At 42.1% G+C, this 8,653-nt stretch overlaps 1 long non-coding RNA gene across 3 annotated transcripts; it reads left to right on the forward strand.

Annotated features, from left to right (window-relative positions):
- Window positions 1-4,539: 4,539 nt before the first annotated feature.
- LOC309512108 lies at window positions 4,540-8,377 on the forward strand. 3 transcript variants are annotated; one of them, XR_014210888.1, is made up of 5 exons: window positions 4,540-5,001; window positions 5,343-5,368; window positions 5,643-5,723; window positions 5,961-6,070; window positions 7,579-8,377. It is a non-coding gene; the product is annotated as an uncharacterized lncRNA (long non-coding RNA). The 3 variants fall into 3 exon arrangements; XR_014210889.1 differs by lacking the exon at window positions 4,540-5,001 and having other exon boundaries at window positions 5,308-5,368; XR_014210890.1 differs by lacking the exons at window positions 4,540-5,001; window positions 5,643-5,723 and having other exon boundaries at window positions 5,319-5,381.
- The last annotated feature ends 276 nt before the right edge of the window (window positions 8,378-8,653 follow it).

An 8,653-nucleotide genomic window follows, 5' to 3' on the forward strand; every position in this document is an offset into this window, starting at 1 on the left:
TCCAGAATCAGGAAGTGTACACATGACGCGTCATGCAGAAGAGGTCACGTTGAATCACGTGGATGATTGACAGCTGCACAAGCAAATCATATTTGTTTGAGGTCACATCTGACGCGAATCAGGAAGAGGAGATACACATCTAGCTCCGTTAGCTGTTTGAGCTCTTCAGATCGCATTTCAGTGGAAAATGAATAGAAATGGTTATTCTGTATGACACATTTTTTTACTAGCATGTAATAATTAATAATTATTTCTCCAAATATGCGCACTATTGGACTAAGAGCCCTGGCGGATGCTGTATATTGCATGTATTTGAGCACAAATAAACCGGAGAAGACGAGAATGAATGTTGTGTGAGTGATTATTTCTATTCAAAATAACGATCGTTACAGATTAATTATTTTGCACTCCTGGCATAAATTAAGAAATGAATGTCACTGCAAACCAGTTTAATCATAAACAGTGGTCAAATATCGAAGCTGGAGTCTTAAACCTTTCTTATAATGCTGAGTTTGTCCAGATCAAGTAAGAGTGTGATGTTTTGACGAGAAATGAATTTTGAACAACAATAATCCGGGATCACCAGTGATCCCTGACGAGTAACGGGTTAATGGCCACCAGAATCGTTGCTTCACCAAAAAACTGGTGCGATTTACTCCTGGATGACATGCTATGCTGGAACAATGACCCCACTGAATGACGTCGGACCGACACCCCTCTGGCACAAACAAACGATTCGGTGGGCAAACGGGCGGAGGCGTTACCCCTTCTAAGGCCTTCATGACCCTCGATTCAACCTCCCATCTGAGAGTGGAGACCACTAATGTCTCGGGTAAAATACACTCGGGAGTAGACGGGCGTTCGGATTGGTCAAAAATACGAGATAAAGAATCGGGTTTGATGTTCTTGGAACCCGGGCGGTACGAGAGAGAAAAGTCAAAACGTCCGAAAAAAAGTGCCCACCGAGCCTGCCTAGAGTTGAGTCTTTTGGCGGTTCTAATATATTCTAGGTTCTTATGATCGGTCCATACGATAAAAAGGTACCCCTGACCCTTCTAACCAGTGACGCCACTCCTCCAGCGCTAACTTGACTGCCAACAATTCTCTGTTACCAATGTCATAGTTACGTTCTGCAGGTGATAAACGATGAGAAAAAAACGCGCAAGGATGCATCTTGTTGTCTGTGGAAGAACGTTGGGAAAGAACTGCTCCTACCCCCACCTCTGACGCGTCGACCTCCACCACGAACTGACGTGATGGATTAGGGGCAACGAGGATGGGAGCCGAAACAAAGCGGCTCTTAAGTTTGGCGAATACAGCCTCCGCTGTATCGGACCACCTGAACGTTGTTCTGGGGGAGGTCAAGGCAGTCAGAGGCGCGGCTAGTTGGCTGAAGTTGCGAATAAAACGCCGATAAAAATTGGCAAACCCCAGAAACCTCTGTAGGGCCTTACGGGAATCTGGACTTGGCCACTCTATCACAGCCTTAACCTTGTCAGGATCCATACGCATTCCCTCAGACGAGACGATGTGCCCTAGAAAAGGAAGAGACTGTGCATGAAAAACGCATTTCTCCGCCTTGACAAAAAGCCCATTCTCTAGCAACCTCTGAAGCACTCGTCTGACGTGCTGAACGTGTTCCTGGAGAGAAGATGAAAAAATCAATATGTCATCCAGGTAGACATATATAAACTGGTCAACCATATCTCTCAGCACGTCATTGACGAGTGCTTGGAAGACCGCTGGGGAGTTGGACAGCCCGAAGGGCATGACCAAGTATTCAAAGTGCCCCCTGGGGGTATTGAACGCGGTCTTCCATTCATCACCCTTCCTTATGCGAACCAAATGATAAGCGTTCCGTAAATCCAATTTTGTGAAGATGGATGCTCCCTGTAACCGCTCGAAGGCTGAAGACAGCAGCGGCAAAGGATAGGTATTCTTTACCGTGATGTTGTTCAACCCTCGGTAATCAATACACGGTCGCAGAGATCCATCCTTCTTCCCCACAAAAAAGAACCCCGCCCCCGCTGGAGATGAGGAAGGTCTAATGAATTTGGATGCTAGAGAATCAGAAATATATTTCTCCATAGCCTCCCTCTCTGGAACAGAAAGTGAATATAACTTGCCTTTAGGCGGAGACTCACCTGGCACTAAGTCTATGGCACAGTCATAGGGACGATGTGGAGGAAGAGAAGCAGCCCGAGACTTACTGAACACTTCTCTCAGGTCCTGGTACTCCCCGGGCACGTTAGACAAATTCACCGCCTCCTCCTGGAATACAGACACAGGTACAGACGAACACGCAGACACTAGACATGACTCATGACACGCATTACTCCACATGGAAACAGAATTGTGACCCCAATCGATTCTGGGATTGTGTTGTGTAAGGGATGACCGAGTACAACAGGTGCGAGGGGTGAGTTCATGAGGAGGAATGATATTGTCTCAGTGTGGTTGCCAGAAGTGATGAGAGTGATAGGTTCAGTAGTGTGTGAAACGTTAGGAAGTTGTTGTCCATTTAGAGCCTTGACAGAAATCTTGTACTGAAGGGGGGAAACCGGGATGTGAAGACGGTGAGCCAGTTCTGAGTCCATAAAATTACCTTCTGCCCCCGAATCCAGTAAGGCCTTAGTGTCGTGTGTGTGGGTTGCCCACCTTAGTCTTACCGGAAGGAGAGTAGATGATGATGGTGATGATGAGGTCTTCTCGGTGGAGATCCCACCCGATAGTAGCCTCATTGTTACTACCGGGCTTGATCTTTTAACGGGCACGAATGGATGAAGTGGCCCGCCTTCCCGCAATATAGGCACAGTCCTTGGGATCTCCGCCGTTCTCTCTCCTCCCGGGAAAGCCGAGCTCTACCCACCTGCATGGGCTCGGGATCACAAACGGGACTGACCGTGTCCAGACTCTCAGCGCGCAGGGGCTCCGTGCCATGAAACGGAGGGCTCTGTTGGAAGCGACCCATTCTGCTCAGCCGAGCATCAACACGTAACGCCAACTCAATAAGTCCATTTAAACTGCGAGGAAGGTCCAGCATATAAATCTCCCTCTGGACACGGTCAGCCAACCCATGCAGGAATCTATCCCACTGCGCCTCCTCGTTCCATCGGCACTCTGCGGCCAGGGAGCGGAGCCGGATGGAATATTCCGACACCGAGCCGTTACCTTGGCGGAGATCGGCGAGTAGTCTGGCCGCCTCCCTACCCGCCACCGCACGATCGAAGACCCTTCTCATCTCCTCGGAGAGTGCCTGGAACGAGGCGCAGCATGGGTCCTTATTCTCCCACACCGCCGTTCCCCAGAGAGCCGCTTTGCCGGACAGCAACGTCAGTACAAATGCCACCTTGGTCTGTTCTTGACTGAACGTCAGTGGCTGTAATGAAAAGTGCATAGAACATCGGGTCAAAAATGCTCTGCAAAACTCCGGTTCACCTGCATATCCTTCTGGTGTTGGTAGTCTGGGTTCGCGCTGCTGGGGCGGCTCAGGTGGATTGGGCTGAACGGGCGGTGTGGGCGGCGCAGTGGGAACTCTTAGCTGTTGGAGTTGTTGGGTGAGCGCTTGAACCGCCCGCCCTGTGTTGGAGATGCTCTCCTCTTGGGTGTCCATTCTCGCGATGCTTCGAGCTGCAAACTCGTCCCAAGTCGTGGCGCCTGCTACATCCATAATATGGTCAGATCGTTATGTAACGGATGACAGAACAGGATGTAAATGCAATAACGCTCTTTATTGGAAAACACACAATGGTCAGAACTTTGAGCACAGATGGACGCCAACACAGTGGGACAGGCGGACGGACACAAACGCTGGTGGGATGGTGACGCAGGGACCTCGGTGGGCAACGGTGCTGGTGCTGTAGTCCTGTGATGATCCCTCGTGATGGTGCTCTGGTGCGGTGAATGATTCCTCGGGGTGGTGCTCGGTAATCCAGTGCAGAGTGCGGGTAATCCAACGAAGACACGACACGGGAGCTCAAGAGAACACAGGGAACACAGGAACAGGTTCGGGAAACACACCGGGAAACCACAACGATCTGACAACATGAGACACCAGTTACTGAACATATAAAGGGACAAACAATTGGATCCAGCTGGCGCTACTGATCACTGATGATCAGTGACCACGCCTACAGACACACACACACAACAGCACGTCAGACGAGAGAGAGACAGTGAATTCATGAACCGTGACAGCTTTATTCTTCACTTATTGCTAGATGTGTTGAAAACAATAAAATGCGCTTCCTGTATTCTCTATTCAGGGTGAAAATGTAATTGATTTAGTCTATTTAAATGCAGTAATTGCCTGGCCACCCAGCTGCCGGTATACTGTGTATTCCTTCTCTATATACATAATAGGTTACTGTGATTTTCTACAGTAAATAATTAGTTATTGTGTTTTCTACAGTACATTGGAAGTTAATGTGATTTTCTACAGTAAATAATTAGTTATTGTGTTTTCTACAGTACATTGGAAGTTACTGCGACTCTCACAGTGCTTTCATTACTGCAATGTTTGACGGAATCTTCAGTATTCTACACAGCAAAATCTCCAGTGTTGAAATCCTGGTGTTAAGGACTCTTAGAGTAAAGAGTTAAATTTCTGGTGTTGAATTTCACGGGATTAACACTGCTAGTGTAAACCGCACCCTCTGGCTGGTGTAAATATGTAGAGTTACTAAATTTACACTGACAGAGTGTTATTAGTTACATCCGGGACATTTACGCGCTGGGCGCGACGAAACGACCTGAAACTTTTTTCACAGACGCCATTTTCTTTGACTCGCGATGCAAGGCATACGAGGAGGGAAAACGCAGATATGAAGTGTTTTATCGCATTTATATATGCACTTTATACAATTTTATTACATTATATTGTTTTATTACAATATGTATGTGCTGTGAACGGCTAAATCGTTCTCAGAATGGGAATTTTCGTTGACGCGCGATGCGGAGCAGACCAGGATGAGGTTGCTTTTAAACAGAGAAACGACGAAAGTAAGTGTTTTATCTAGTTTACAATATGTATTTTATAACATATTGATTTATAGAGAAATTTAAATGCTCTGCGTGCTTAAACGAGCCGAAACCTTTCTCAAAGGCGACATCTTTGACTAGGGGTGTAAATATTAATCGATTCGTATCGATGCATCGATTATACAGCCGACGATTCGATGCATCGATGCGTCCGCAAGTGTATCGATTCATGTGTTTATTTTGCCGCCTGTCTATTTTCAGCATCTGCTCCGACATATGCGTACGATATTTATGTGATGTGCGCCTAAACCTTTCTCACAGACTAATGTTATGCCCTGCATCTTCTTTTACTCGTGACGCAGTGCAGACGCGGAGTTTGCTTTTAACGGTGAGAATACAAAGTGTTTTAACTCATTTACAATACGTATTTTATAATGTTATTTTGTTTTATGACAATATTTGTGATGTGCAAATATCATAATGTATTTATCCTCAAACTATCTTTTACTTTCATTTTATCTGAAAAACAAACTTTCTTAGAATGTGTAAGTAATTCTTTAAGAATATGTTTATGAAAATGTATTTATCAGATAAAATTTTGGTTGATATTTGAATATGCTTTTATGTTTAAATGTATTGATTTTGTTATTTGTGTTTGCTAGGAGCATTTCCATGCTGCACCAAGTGGCTAAGGCTAACCAGGCTTGGTCTTTAAAGGCTGTTACGTTACAGACTAGAACCTGGTGGGGGACAGATTTTACAGATAACATATGAGATAATCATGTGCATAAACATTAAAAAAGAATTATAGCTTTGTTGCTATTTGGTATAACTAGATTTTTTGTGTTTCATAACAGTCATTTTGAATTTGTCCAGTCAAATTACTTTACAAAAGTTACTTTTCCTTAAATAAAATTAGTTTTCAAACCAATTGTTTTCATGATTTGACTGGTAGATGTTTTCTTGGTTTTTAATTTTAGACTCAACTGATTGGGAAATCTCTGCCCATCACCTGCCTCCAACATCACAAAGCCACAAGAAGGGAACAAAGATTCTTCCGTCAGCTGACTATTTAGAGAGATTTCTTAAGGTGCGTGTCTAAAATTATTCCTAAAGGGTTAGTTCACCTATACAAATGGAAATTATGTCATTACTTACCCTTATCTCGTTCCAAACATGCAAGACTTTATTTCATCTTCACAACACAAATGAGGATATTTTTAATGAAATCTGAGAGTTTCCCGTCCCTCCATTGACAGTCCACGCAAATACCACGTTCAAGCCCCAGAAAGGTGTAAAGGTACATCATTAAAGTACTCCATGCGACTCCAGTGGTTTAACATACATTTTATTAAACTACGCAAGTGCTGTGTTTGCAGCAACAAAACATTTACCACTTCATTTATAAAATATTAATTTCCAACATGCGTTGTTAAGTGAGCGTGCATCGAAGATTAATAATTTGTAAATAAAGTTGAGTTTTTTTGTTGTTGTTTTTTCGTGCAAACAAAGCACTCTTGCTTCATAAATTTTTTTGACGTTAAACCACCTGAGTCACATGGATTACTTATGATTTCCTTTATACCTTTCTGTGGCTTTGGAAGTGATAGTTGAATAGGCTGTCGATGAAGGGACAGAAATCTCTTAGAATTTATAAAAAAATATCTTAAAGGGATAGTTAGGTCAAAAATGATATTTAACCCATGATTTACTCAAGCCGGTCAAGATGCATATGTCAATCTTTTATCAGATGAACACATTTTCGAAAATTATTTCGAATTATTTCACAGTTATTTTAGAAAATGTCTTAGATCTTTCAGTGGTTATAATGTGAAGCTATGGGGTCCACCTCCTTCAAGTCCAAAAATGTGCATGCATCCTTCACAAAAGTAATCCATCCGGCTCCAGGGGGATAAACGAAGGCCTTCTGAGGGTAATCCGTGCGGTTTTGTCATAAAAATATACATATTTACTGGCTGCGCTGTCACGTTCGTTCTATGTCACAACGCTTCCTACGCTACGTCCTACGTCATACGCCAGCATCCATCTCCGTGAACGCGCGTCGACCGTTGCCGGAAGCCAGTTATTTTCGTTTATAAAGTTTTAAATATGTATATTTTTACGACAAACCCGGCCTTCGTTTATCCCCCTGGAGTCGGATGGATTACTTTTGTGAAGGATGCATGCACATTTTTGGACTTGAAGCAGCCGGACCCCATAACTTCACATTATAACCACTGAAAGATCGAAGACATTTTCTAAAATAACTGAAAATGTGTTCGTCTGAAAAAAGATCGACATATGCATCTCGAACGGCTTGAGGGCGAGTAAATCATGGGTTAAATACAATTTTTGGCCGAACTATCCCTTTAAGTGTTCCGAAGATGAGCAAAACTCTTACTGGTTTGGAACAACATAAGGGTGAATAATGACAGAATTTACATTTTTGGATGAATTAAGTCTTTAATATACTTGGAAATCAGTAAATTCAAGTCTTAATCTAACCAAAATAGTTTATTGTTTGAGTCACCTTGCTGTATTTATAAAACACAAATAGTATTAATTGTAAATGGTCTGGTTTTGTGTTGTCTACTCTAGGGAACCAGCACTCCAGGATTTTGAGAAAGTTGGATCTGCACAGCCTTTCCTGCTCTGTGAAACAACTAGGCTATGCACTGAACTTTACTGTTAGCAACTGGACACAACTGATCCACTCATATCCTGCAACTGTTTTTCATCTGCTGAATGTTGTTGCTGTACTGTTGCAAAGTTGAAGGTATTGACTCAGCTTCACTGACACAGGACTTACATTCACTGACATGCACAGGACTTGAAGTATTACAGAGATACAGACCATTTGATGAACAGCTTTCACATAATTCTGATGACAGAAATGTCTATATTTTGCCTTCATTTATTTTAAAAGTTAACATATGATGTAAAGGGACTTGTTCGTTAATAAAAACTAGTTTGTTAAAACAACTGTTTGCATTTTGCCTTTATTTTTAACTTTACAATGAACCGAATTCTAACTTTCTGGATTGTTTTGATGTGCATTCAATGTTATCAATAGGTTAAATGCTTTGCTTTTATTTCTGAAAAGATTCCTTTTGTCAAAAAGCACATCTCATAAATACAAACTCAATTTGAGTCAAATTTAACACTCCTGAAATGTATATATGACTCCCTCCATTTTGGAGTTAAAATAACACTTTTGAAAGTGTGAAATATATACATTACTCATGGAGTACATTTTAAACACTGTAAGAGTTCAAATGTACTCCATGAGTAATGTATATATTTCACACTTTCAAAAGTGTTATTTTAACTCCAAAATGGAGGGAGTCATATATACATTTCAGGAGTGTTAAATTTGACTCAAATTGAGTTAAATGTACACTGGCTTTTTTGCTGTGTACTGTAAACATGTATACAGTAATTTCCTGTGCACAAACAGTGTTTTTTTTACAGTGTGTATAAGAATTTTTAAAAACTATTGTAGCGTTTATACGCCCACGTATAAATCGAATTAATTATTATTCATAACAAATTATGATCAATAATTAATCATTTAATTATTTTCAGAATTTACTGTAGCAGAATCAATAGTATGATTAGTCCATCAGTTCATCCAATGAACAGAAAGCATAAACAGTTATTAACTCTAGGAAAT

The sequence above is a fragment of the Leuciscus leuciscus genome (genome assembly GCF_965113295.1).
Source record: "Leuciscus leuciscus genome assembly, chromosome: 1".
NCBI classification, from domain to species: domain Eukaryota; kingdom Metazoa; phylum Chordata; class Actinopteri; order Cypriniformes; family Leuciscidae; genus Leuciscus; species Leuciscus leuciscus.